The sequence below is a fragment of the Lactuca virosa genome, chromosome 5 (genome assembly GCF_052849685.1).
Source record: "Lactuca virosa cultivar CGN04683 chromosome 5, Lactuca_virosa_CGN04683_v6, whole genome shotgun sequence".
In the NCBI taxonomy this organism is placed as follows: Eukaryota; Viridiplantae; Streptophyta; class Magnoliopsida; order Asterales; family Asteraceae; genus Lactuca; species Lactuca virosa.
Window position 1 is genome coordinate 200,136,195 of NC_136430.1, and position 13,728 is coordinate 200,149,922.

Genomic DNA, 13,728 nt, shown 5'->3' on the forward strand with positions numbered 1-13,728 from the left:
TTTCTAGGGTTGCATGAACACCTTAGGAGTGTTAGTTTGCTCAAAACCCAACAGTTCCATGAGGAATTGGGTACGAGGCTGCATTTCAGTACCGCTTACCACCCACAGACGGACGGTCAGAGCGAGCGGACGATTCAGATGCTCGAGGACATGCTCCGAGCATGTGTGTTGGACTTCGGGGGAAGTTGGGACACGTATCTGCCGTTGGCTAAGTTTTCTTATAACAACAGCCACCATTCGAGTATTGGTATGCCTCCCTTCGAGTTGTTATACGGGAGGAGATGTCGGACTCCCATTTATTGGGGAGAGGTAGGGCAGCACTGAGATAGTGCTTCAGACGACCGAGCACATATAGCAGGTTAGACAGAGGTTGTTGACGGCTCAGAGTCGCCAGAAGAGTTATGAAGATAGGCGACGATCCGAGCTTGAGTTCCAGGTAGGAGACTTCGTGCTCCTCAAAGTGTCCCCTTGGAAAGGAGTGATTCGATTCAGGAGGAGGGGCAAGCTGGGGCCCCGGTATATTGGCCTGTTCAGGGTGACCGCGAGGTTGGGACAGGTGGCATATCGTCTAAAGCTACCCGAGGAGTTGAGCCAGATTCATGATACCTTCCACGTGTCTCAGTTGAGGAAGTGTATAGCCGACGAGTCGGCGGTGGTGCCGCTGGAGGATATTCAAGTGAATGCGAACCTGAATTATGTTGAAAGACCAATCGCGATCCGGGATCGGAAGATCAAGGTTCTGGGGAACAAGGAGGTGCCCCTGGTGCAGGTCCAGTGGCAACATCGGAGAGGGTCCGAGCTGACTTGGGAGCTGGAGTTGGAGATGCGGGAGCAGCATCCAGAGTTGTTTGCTGAGCAAGACTTCGAGGGCGAATTCTGATTCTAGTGGGGGAGAATTGTAACATCCAGATTCCCAGGTATCTTATTTTAAGTATTTACCTTGAGTTTTAGGGAGGGACTCGGCGAGTAGGCGCTCAGACTCGCCGAGTAGGATCGCGAATTCTTGTGTGGATTAATAAGGGACTCGACGAGTCGATGCGTGGACTCAGCGAGTCCGCGCTGTAAAGTGAAACCCTAAATCTCAGGGCCTGAGCCCTATTTAAAGGCCTTTATTGCCTCCATTTACGGCCACTTCACCCCTGAGAAACCCTAGAGAGCAGAGAGATCGTTTGTGGTGCAAGAGGAAGGCTAACTCGCCATTTCTTGTGTGCTTTAGCAAGAATGAAGGAGGTAGAACAAGCTAGGCTGATTGTGGAGCTTGGATCTGTGTTGTTCACACTGAGATTCACGTTTTGAGGTACAAGTTCCTTCCCAATTCGTGTATTTGATAGATTCCTTGAATCTAGGGTTTCCTTTGCACAATTTTGGGTTAGATTGTGAAGCATATGAGGTCCCTGTGGGTATAGATGATAGATCTGGACCTTGAGAGGTCCAAAAGGTCCCAAGCTTCCAGCTTTATGAGCTTTCATGTGAGCCTTGAGAGTAAAACCCCATTTAAATGGTTATTTCTTCATTTTTGGTCTTATAAGCATTTCAAGAACGTAAAGTTTGAACCTTTACGTTACTTTCGAGTGTTAGAAGGTTGGATCTACTGGTTGGTAAAGCAGATCTGACCTCAAGAGATATTTTGAGAGTTTTCCTGGGAGGAACTCGCCGAGCCCATAAGGGACTCGACGAGTCGAGTCGAGTTGCCCCGCGACTCGCGTCCTGTGACGACCCGTGGAGTATAGGATTGACTCAGCGAGTCAAGTGAGGACCAGGGGCGAAGAGGACAGGCATGTACTCGCCGAGTCACTCTAGTGCACTCGGCGAGTCCGGTCAATGTTGACCGTTGACTTTTGTTGACTTTTAGGGTTTAGTCAGTGTTTGGACTTATGATCCATTAGATGGGTAGAATGGTCTTTTACCCTTCTTAGAGAACTTATAGAGAGGGGTTGGCCTAGACTTTAGAAGTTGTATTAATTAGAGTAATTATTTATGTGATTAGGCGAAGGCTACTGCAGTATTTCAGAGTTCGAGGTTTATCGAGTTACCCGAGGTGAGTCTTCTCACTATACTTTACCTAGAGTGGTAATTAGAGTTATGTGACAGAGTATCTTGTATGCTATTTATGTGATTGTGATACACTGCACTATTTCTATGTGATTCATGCCGTGTATGTTCCAGAGTTACAGAGTTAGAACCGGAAGGTTCACAGAGTTAGGACCAGAGGGTCCACAGAGTTAGGACCAGAGGGTCCACAGAGTTGGGACCGGAGGGTCCACAGAGTTATAGCCTCGAGTGGCTAATATATGTTATATGTGGTATTTTGGGGAACTCACTAAGCATTTATGCTTACAGTGTTGTGTTATGTGTTTCAGGTACCAGTGAGGATCGCGGGAAGGCGTCGGCATGATCAGTACACACATTAGGAGTTTTATACATTATAATCTTGGGATGTGTTTTTATGGATTTGATATGTGATACATTGAGATTTGAAAATATTTATGAATGAAATTATATTTTTAAAAGTGAAAAATTGTTTTGAAATTTAGGGTGTTACAGTCAGTTAGCAATGGTAAGGTGGAGTATGTTGGAAGGTATGGTGTATTGTCCACAATGAGTAAAAACTGGGGGGTTGCAACGGTGTCCCGGTGTGTAGTGTTCGAGGCAACAAAAAGAAATCCCGACAGCGCGTCTTTGTTATAGCTGATCCGGTGACAGGCGAACGGTGGGAAGTGGCGCAGAGGCAGTTGGTTGGGCAGAAGTGATAGCGGTGGAAGCAGGTACCAAAACGGAGGAGCCGTTGGTGGAGGTCGGTAAAAGGGTTAGTGGTCGGAGGGACTCAACGCGGCTGATAGTAGCAGGGGAAGATGAGGCTATCAATTTTTCTTCCAAGAGTTTTGATAAGCTGACTGCTTGGGTGAAGGAAGTAGGTTTAAGGATAGATAACTAATTTTGCATAGTTGGTTGTAGACCAGAAAGAAAGAAATTTAGCAATGCTTCTAGTTGCAACCCAACGACCATATTACTTAACCGTTCGAAATTCGCGATAGACTCGGTGACTGTGGTGGTTTGTTGGAGTTTGAACAAAGCAGCTTGGTCGTTCTCAAAAGACGACGTGCCAAAGCGGAGTTCAGGAGCACGGGAAAACTCAGGCCACGAAGTGAGAAGGTTGTTGTTGGCTAAGTATTTGTACCAACTTAGGGCCTCGCCGGTAAAGTATAATTGAGCCAACAAGAGACGTTGGTTGGGTTGAATGGTGTAATAGTCAAAGTAATTGGTGGCTTGAAAGAGCCAATCGAGGGGATTTGAGTCGTCAAATGTCCGAAGATGGATTTTCGGTGGTCTGGGGTTGTGACTGATTGGCGGTGGCTGCGACGGCGGTGGCGGTGGAGGTTGGGGCTAGTTAGTATGTTGAGTGGTGATGATGCTGATCAGATTCACGATGTTTATGATGAGGGTGTCAAGTAGGGTGTTGGTGGTGGTGTCAAGATGAAGAAGTTCTTGAATGTGGTCTGGTGGATTCTCATCAAGTTTGTTTCCTGATTTAGGAGGGATGCCCGTTGTCGTATCTTTCTGGGGAGGCATGGTTGGGAGATCGGGAATGAAAGCACCAAATGATATGACCCTTAACTAGGTAAGCCTACAAGAAGATAGAGTGAAGAAGAAAACACAATACTTGGAACAATTTTGGACCCTTGTAAGTGTTCAAGGTTCCACCTTTTTATTATAGAGTGCTAGATCTTGTATTTTATCTTATTTTATTCTTGATCTCGTTAGATGGGATGGTAAGATTTCATAAAGGTTCTACTTTATGAATCTCTTGATCATTTGGAGTAGTTCAAGATTTCGATCTAAAGTTTGGTGGGTCGTTTGGGCCATGCATAAGATTTTGGTCCTAAACCCCCATTTTGACCTAAGTTGAGTCCAATACATGCACTGGACATAAAAAGCACCAATCTTTAAGATGGTTTTAGTGTCATAATCTCTTCTAGAGCAAATGGGCTTAAGACTTAAAGGATTAAATGCTTCCAGATTAAGTTCATGCCATAGTTATGATTTATAGACTTAAGACTTGAGATCTATACCCTTTGGTGGGTATCAAGGGATAAATTTGGAAACTTTATCCATTTAGACCATAATAATGTTTAGATATGGAATTTGGAACCTCTGGGATTAGAGGATTCACCTTAACCCATTAAGACACTTTGAACCGAGTGTCCACGATGTGGCATAGGTTGGCACAACGTGGAGATTGGGGAAAACGCGTCTGTTTTGTCGTTTTGAAGGTCACAAAGTGGCCAAGGATGAGCACGATGTGGTGGTTCAATCTTGACCGTTTACTTTGACTTTTGACTTGTGTTGACTTTTTGTAAGACCCCTAGTTTAGGAAGGGAAGATAAGGTTTTACTTTGTATGGATGGTTAGGTGGGTTGTAGCATCTGTACTCGTGGAAATAGGAGTAGTAGCAGTTAATAATTGTTTTATTAGGCGAGTCTCTGCAATACACTCGTGGGTTAAAGGCACCAATGTCGGCCCACTAGATTATGTTTGTAGGATGAGAGTTGTCTTTGTGACACTTGCTGATATGTCTATATGTGCTTGTTGTCTTTGTGACTCTTACTGATATGATCGTATTCTTAGTTGTGGGGGTGAAATAGACTTAGTATCGGTTGATAGATACTGAAGGGGGTGAAATAGATGCAGTATCGATTGAAAGATACTAATGGGGTTAAAATAGACCCAATACCGGTTGAAAGATACCAAATGGGGTGAAATAGACCCAATTTAGTTTCGAGCTGTTATGCATGTTTGGTATATGGTATTTTGGGGAAAACTCACTAAGCTTTGTGCTTACAATTATATGTTTATGGTTTCAGGTACTTCTAGTTCGAAAGGGAATGGTTTGGCATGATCAATTTATGACATGATTTGTACTCTGATAGCTATTTTATACATTATCACATTTTGATGGATTTGCAATGAATGCATGATGTTTCTGTTGGTGAAACAAGCATACAAATCTAAATCATAATAAAATAACTCTTATAAGCCTATTATATAACTTATAAGCGTATTATAGAGTTATTAAGACGGAAATGTAGATGGAAAACCACATATCATAATAGTGTATGTTTTGGGCACTCTAAATGAAACTTTCACAGTGGGTCACCATGTTGGGTTATAACGATTGATCACAAAGTATAGTGCATGAACATATGAGCCTTAAGTCTGACTGGAGGGCCTCACAAGGCCTACTATACACATGGAGTTCCTCAAACTCCAAGAGCATCCATGGAAGGGACCAAAATCATACAAAATGAACGTTAACTTTCACTAAGAAGAACAAAGTTCAAGATGTGAGCTTTATACATCCAGTAACTCATAGGATACCCTAATCCTTGAGTTTTAGTGCTTAAATATGAAGGACACCCTGAAAACCATGGGTTTAGGCTGCTGCAGCTACTACGTTGTGGCGGCCATCAAATGTGCGTTCCATGCAATTGGAATGCTACGTCATGGTGCCTATTCACCATGTCATGACATAAGTTTTTTCCTAAAAAACCTTGAGTTTAATCCCACTATGTCATCAACTGGTCCATCCTGGAAAACACTTAAAGCATACGAGACGTTAGAACAAATATATATATCATTACATACATGATCGATTCCACAAAAGAAGCATATGGAACTTGACTTATTTTCTATAGTTTATCAGTAGAACTAGGACATTAAGCATGCTCAACTATGGAGCATGATCAATCCACACCCTCATGTATGAGGTCATGTCCTCAGAAAGACTCATTTCTTTCAAACCTAACATCAACCTATCTATATACTTCCTTCACGGGCGAACTCTCATCCTCTTACTATGTATAGTAATTGTGTCCACCCTCGTCATGAGTTTATGATTTTTTAGTTCGAAACCCAACCCAATCAGGTCCTACCACGTATCCATCATAGAGTCTTTATTTATACGACCTCTACCTTTCTCTCATGTTTCTTATTAATTGGCCAAATTCAGATATATACAACATAATTGATCTTACAACCACCTTATCAACTTTTCCTTTAAGCTTTACTGATATTTTTTTTATCATGAAACTCTAGTGGTCAGTCTCCCATCCTTATTATTTTCAATCTTTTTATATTTTTATGATTCAATCAATTTCAACAAAAAAATCTATATCAAAAGACAAAAGGGAAAAAAACAAATGAAAGTTAATAACTCAAAAAAGAATACAAAACATTATCACATTTTTAATAAATAATATAATTATAAAATATAGAATATTTATTTATTGAATATATGAATAAATAAACCAATATTACTTTTGTGCCCAATAATATTATTTTGATTTCCCTCCAAACCTAATTTATCCTTCCCGTTGATCCCGCCAATGAATTATACATTCCCTTCGGATATACACTCGTACATAACTCCTTCATTGCTCTGCCTGTGTTTTGATTTTACCCCATCATCCGTCAAAGAAATTAGATCTATCAATAACCAGTCTGATACTAAGGAATGGGTAAATCCAACGGGGTAAACCCTATCAAATTTTCATCTATATCTTAAAGATTTGCTGCGCCATACATCTAAAAATTATCGAAAAAGCAAGACTGATATTGGTTGGCCGCACATTAGGAATTTCACATTATTCATTTTGATTATATGTAATTCAATTTCAATAGTTAAAATTCTAAATCATTGACGTTGACGACAAAATTAAGTTCCTTTTAACTTTGTTAAATTAATGTTAAATCTTGAATTTCTCTGTGTTTTGGGTTTTCTTAAATTTCTCAGTTTTTGGTGCATATCGATATGGATTTCTAACTTGATTCTTGAATTTCTGCCATGCTACCAATTTCAGGACGGATTTGACTTGATTATTGAAGTTTGATTCCATCACTTCCAGTTTCTTTTGATGTTTGGAAATGATGTCAAATTACTAAGATTAAGATTAATTGGTTTTCTATTCCCCCCCCCCCCCCCTGTTAGTAAACCTATGCCCCCAAGTCTCATGTCGCCCCCTCATGTTAGCTCTTCTCCTGCGTGGGGTCGTTTATAAGTATATATGTCACTTCTTTTCCAATATATCTTGAATTTATAGTACATCATGGCTTTGTTCTACATATGTACCTTATAAACAACACATATAATTGTTTTGTAGTGTGTACGTGTATGAAAGAGTATGTACCTTTCTTAAGCTACTCATTATTTAGAACTCATATATACTTTGAATAATCTTACCCAATTATGGCATTGTATTGTCATTTTTTTATAAACATGGTACTTTGAAAAATATACCCAATTTTAACAATGAGACTTTTTTGTTTTGGATGCCTTTACTTTAATTTGGTAGATTTTACAAAGTACAACAGCATAATTAGATGAAATGAAGGTATTGTGCTTAAATAAGCATATGAAAGTATATAAGTCTTGGCTATTGTAATATTTATGACTTGTTATCTAGAGTACACTTTGAGCATTTCACTTCCATCATTTTCCTATTAGAACATTAATCTTTGAAAATTATACCAAAATATAGCAACATAATATTTTTGTACACTTATGACATTTGTATAATTGGGAAGATGCTTCATGGTACAATGCTATAATATAGCAAAGTAGAACTATGATACTATAATAATAATAAAATTCTATATGAAAGTACTTTACTATTTCTTGATTTAGCTTTCGTTAATATTTTGTATTTAATAACTATATGAAGCAGCAAAATAGGAAATGTATTGTCAAAGTGACTGTTTTATTGTGTAGAGCTTGTTTTTTTATATAGTTATAGTTTGTATATGAGTTCAAATATTTATCTTTGTATTTATGTTGCTACTAGCAGCTTCAAAAACAGTCAACAAAAGAAGACATTGAGGTAGCTGGATTTCTTAAACAAATGAAAGTTAAGTTTGAAATCACATTAGTGGTTGAATTTTTAACTATTTTGGTGTGAGTGAAATGAATGCCCCCAATATTGTTTGTGCGAAAGATGTAATACCTTAACAATCATATAAAACTTTAGTGTTTTTATTAAAGTGATTGGCTAATCATAATTTTTCTGGCATGTTATCTTTTTTCCTTTTTAGGATTTGTTAAAGAAAAAAATTGAATCTTTAAGAATAAAGTTGATGTTGAGTTATTGGGCGCAAGGCTCTTAGTATTTACCTGATAATGTAATCGCTTATTGTGACAACCCGTTATTTTCAAGTTTGTAAAAGTCAACCAAAGTCAACAAAAGTCAAAACTTGTTAAATAAAAGTCAAATTTGTTTATTTATTAATTTATTAAAGCTTATCCAATGTTTTAATATAACTAAATCTTTTATTGGATAAGTGTTGCAAAAATATGAACCAAATGCAAGGACCGAAAACCCTCGTATAAGACAAAACATTCGGACCGAAAACCTTCGCAAGCCATACCTTCCTTTGGACCGCAATCGTGTTTGCGTTCAGGACCGCAAACGTGCGAGGCAGCTTCTTCGGACCGAAAACGTGCAAACCGCAAACCTGTTCTCCGCCGAAACTCTTTTCTCGGATAGAGTTCCTCATCGAAATCAGCTCAAATTCTATCCTTTCGCACACATTCCGAAGTGTTATTACACATTCCAATGCATATATCACATCAACTATTAATCCAATATATAAGCAAAACCGAGAACATATCCTCATTCTCACACTTTCTAACCGAAAACCTCCCTTTTTCTCTCATAAGCTAGACCGAAATCATCACCTTTTCTCTCAAGTATCATCCGAAACTCACCTGAACCTTCATAAGATCTTGCCAAAAATCTTCAAGTGTTCTTAATACCAACCGAAAACACCTCAATCTCCTTCTTTCCACCAAGAACACCAAGATAACTTCACATCTTCAAGTGACCGAAAATGCCTTTCACACCTATGAATTAGTTATTATACTTTTTTTTGTAAGTGATTCTTACATAATACACTATTCCATAACATGTTTAGAACTATTTTCACTAATTATATACATATTATGCGTGAAATACTACTAGGATACAGATATTTATATGGGTTCTAGCTTGTGGAATTCTCACTACTACTATGTATCCCTCGCGAGCACTCACTTAAAGGTGAGTTCATACCCCTATGTTTTACCATTTTCCAATGCTTTTAGGGGGAGAATACAAGCAAAACACAAAGTATTTTGTGTTAACAGTTAAAAACGATTACAAATCATCTTGACATATTTAGTGCTTTTATAAACTTTGTCAAACCATTTTAAACTGTTTTGCAAATACTTAAATAATTGTTTTTGTCAAAATATGTTCATATATATATATTTATGTATAATTGTGATTTAACAGGCTTAGTATCAGCGTTTCTGCCTTAACTCATGTTCCTTGTTTGGTTGTGGGCTTAGGATAGGAATGCTTGTCCGACTGTCTTTTAAATTATAATTATACATGCAACATATATATATATATATATATATATATATATATATATATATATATATATATAAGTATAAAACTTATTTCAACAACAATATTTCTAACCCTTTGTAACATGCCGAGCAAAGGGGTATTTTCCTTAATCATTTTCAGTACAAACATAACAACTTATAAACTATAATAGGTATAGTTTTGGGATCAATTCACACTATTTTCTAGGTCAAGAATACATCACCTAAAGAATTACATAAGTATAAACTACTTTTCACTACAAGTACACTATTCATTTACAAGAACAAGAAACAAATACACACTATACATAAACAAGTTAATATTAATATGTGAACCACTACTTCATGGTACCTACTAGAGTACATGCTAAAAGTCCTAAATTTGTAACTAGAGTCTCCTAGAGGGAGAGAGTGAATTTGTGTATATATCTATACGGGACTGACAATCCCGCACCTAAACTGTTAGCTACAGTTAGATCGGTAGGTCTGGGGTGACAAATGTCATACTATTTCGATGCCTGAAGAACGTCGTACAGGCCACTAGTTATTTTAGTATGGTTATAATCCCACTCACATTAAACATTAACTAACCATTTTGGTTTACCAAACAAACATCACTTCAGTGGTTTTATTTTAAGCAATAAGGCTATACATCATTATTTTCCACTACACGCATACAACAGAGTTCATAGAAGTACAATACACTATTTTTCTAGCAAAGAAAGCATACATTGATGGAAAACATACACTTACACTATGTCAGAGTACAATAACATACAAACATTTTGGTCTTAAGGCCTAAGACTACATTTCATTTATTATAGAAAATATTGGATTTTCTGGAGAAACACACTAACATTTTCATGAAACAAAGACAGATTTCTAATACTAAATTCTTATGAACTCATCAACTTAAATGTTGGTACTCTCTTTTAAAAATAACTTGTATTTTTCATGGAACCAGTAGACAGGTACACTCACACAGGTTTTTGAGAAGACGGAGAATATTCAAGACTCGTCTTTTATTTTTGCTATACATTATGCTGTCATACAAACAATATTAAGAACACAAATGTAATAACTATATTTTCAATACTAGGGATGTTGTTGCTTGTTTTACTATTACTCATTGTTATGATACCATAAATGATGTCATCCGCCCCCGAACATTTCCGCCGTTCAGGTTTGGGGGTGTGACAGATTGGTATCAGACCTTTGTTTATAATGAACTAAGTATATCAACAATAAGAGATATACAACTATAAACACAATGGGATAAAAACACTCTGACCAAGAGTTATACTTTTTGAATATATTAATATTTTTATAAAAGTATACATACAAACATACTGGATCAGTATTATAACTGGAACAAAACAAAAGTATTATGATCGTTGAATAGCAAGAGTAGGCCTTGGGATATATAATCAGGTCTGGGATGAATATAGTCTGATCAACTATATCTATTCGAAAGGTGATTAGCGTATGCCTAGGAATGGTCGTGGTGTTGTAACAAGTCTAAAAACTTACCAACTCTTACTACAAAGGAACACTAGAACTTACCATAAATTTAAATACTAAAGGAGCATTTATAGCATGATAACACCATCTATAGATTTATTAATATCTCTTACACCCCTATTCTCGCATAGATAACATGGCTGGATTTCATCTGCCGGGAGACCCGTACTTTCCCAATCAGGGGAATGGAGGATGGTTCGAAGAGGAACCGGACGTTGACCATGTGGCTCCAATAGAAAAAGACTTCGAGGAAGTGGAAGAAGAGGAAGAAGAGGAAATTCAGGAAGACTCCGACTCGGAACCAGAAGTGTATGATCCACCTCAAGTTGCCCAAAATCCCAATCCCCGACAGAATTTTCAATGTACGACGCCTTAGTGGGCAACAAACTTAGAGAGGTGGAGTCATGAACAGGGTCAGCACCTTCCCTATTATGGGGACCAAAGTTTCTACAACCTTAATGAGGGAGGCTCAGCAGACATAGCCCTCCCAGTGGTAGTACGTCGAGTTGCTCATAACGATGAACAAACAAGAGCAGCCACCAACCGAGTCATAGAGGTTGGTGCGACCACAGTAGTCAACACGGTTCACCTCCGCCACTTGAACGAAGACCATAAGATAACCAGGAATCAAATCGAGGCCCTACAAAGGGAACTGGCCGCTAACCGAGCCGAGGTTAGAGAATTTCGAGTACGACAAGTAGAATTAGAAAGGTGTATGTTTGAAACATAACACCAGTTGGCTAAATCCAGGGCTGAAACTAGTACTAAGAAGAATAACACTCCTCACTAGTAGGGCATACTCTACTCACTCTTTTGGATATAGATTAAGTTTACGTATATGCACTAGTGTTATTTTTCATGTTTATAGTACGACCTCGAAATTGTACTTTTCGATAGGTCGATATGTGGTCGAAGTTTTCCAGTTAAGTTGGTATGTTGTAGACCTGCTTCAAGGTCAAATTTTTCGAACTCTATGCATCTAATATACCAATGGAATCGACATGCATCTTATTTTCTTTGAAAAATTACTATCCAGTTTGATATTATTACTTTGCAGGTTATTACTTGTGGTAGATTTCTAGTATAAACTCCTTAAAGAATACATGATGAACTAGTGTAAATTAGTTCAAAGGCATCCGACTTATAATCACTAATGAAGTCTTACCATCATTTTCATCTTCAAAAACTTTATAGATAAAAGATGCCGCCATGTAGATCGAATCAACGTTCCAACAACAATCCACCAATAACTTCTACTCCACCGCCGCCGCCACCGCAATTCGATCTTGTATTTTTCCAAGCTACAGTGACCGAGGCTGTGACAGCAACCCTGACCCAAATCAACACTAGTGGCGCCAGTGGGGCTGGAACTGATACCAACTCGCATCATGGAGCTAGCCATGGACACCCTAGGGAGTGTTCATACAAGGACTTCACCAACTGCAAAACCAAAACCCTTTAATGGGAACAGAGGAATCATTTCTCTAACGCAATGGTTCAAGAAAACGGAGTCAATCTTCGAGATCTGCTGTCACACCCCTAGCCGTCGACGGAAACACCGGGTGATGTAACGTCATTATTCGTATCACAGTTATATAACATACATTGAACATAACTAAAGAAATTACATACCTTTATTGATGACTGAAAGTTACATTATTGTTTTTCTAGAACCTATTACATAATATCCGACTAGTGTATACTTCTTAACGAACAGGAAGGTAATAGTAAAACTTCTCCTGTTCGAATACATACCAGCTTTTCAAGTTCTTGAAAACACATGCATTTTAAAATACGTCAACATAAAGTTGGTGAGTCCACAGGTTTTGACTCCATATAAAAATAATACCTTTTCCAAATTCAATAGTATAGTTTTGAAAGTATCATTTTGACTCTCCAACGTTTAGTAGATATATTAGGTATAATAGTTTACTTATCAATTAAGTGATATACCTAGTCTTTCCTTCAACCTAGAGTATAAGTAGGGGAAAACTTATACTTAACATTAATACTTGTATACGACAAAGTATAATGTTTCTAACAATTTGTTACCATGAGCCTGTAACCGCTACTATGACATAATACCTCTGATAAAACCCACTCATGATTTCCATGAGGACAACCCACTCATGATTTCCATGAGGACAACACCGTACGCTTCATCGACGCCGGAAAAATAACAAGTAAAAGGATAGTTCATCACTTGCTTATGGTTGACTGTAGCTAACAATCACAAGTGGGGTGGTCAACCCGTATACTAATTATACACGACTTCCTCGCTCACACAGGATTAACGGTTACAGTTCAGAGGATTTCCACTAAGATCCCCAATCTTAGTTGATGAATACAATTACTCATGTAGACTTCGACGGCTTCCTATAGCTCTAACAACAAAAGCATTTTCATGTCTAAAACCCTAAGTTACCAGACTATGCTTTTAAACATTACTCCTAACTTCATAACATTTAGGTAGTATAACAGCTATAACTTGAAGTAAATCCAGGTTTTATCTTCACATAAATCCAATAACAACAAAATCATATAACATACCAAGTTTTATCTTGTCATAAAACTAACAATAACAACATATAGCATACGAAGTTTTATTTTGACATAAAACCAATAATAGCAACATACTTTATAAATTAACATATAGAACTTCCAAATATAACTTCGGAACTATATCGCACACAGCATATATATAGAATCCTAAGTATAACTCAAGATCTACATTAGTATAATAACATGTTAACAAGTTGATAACAGTTGTATATATTCAAAATATT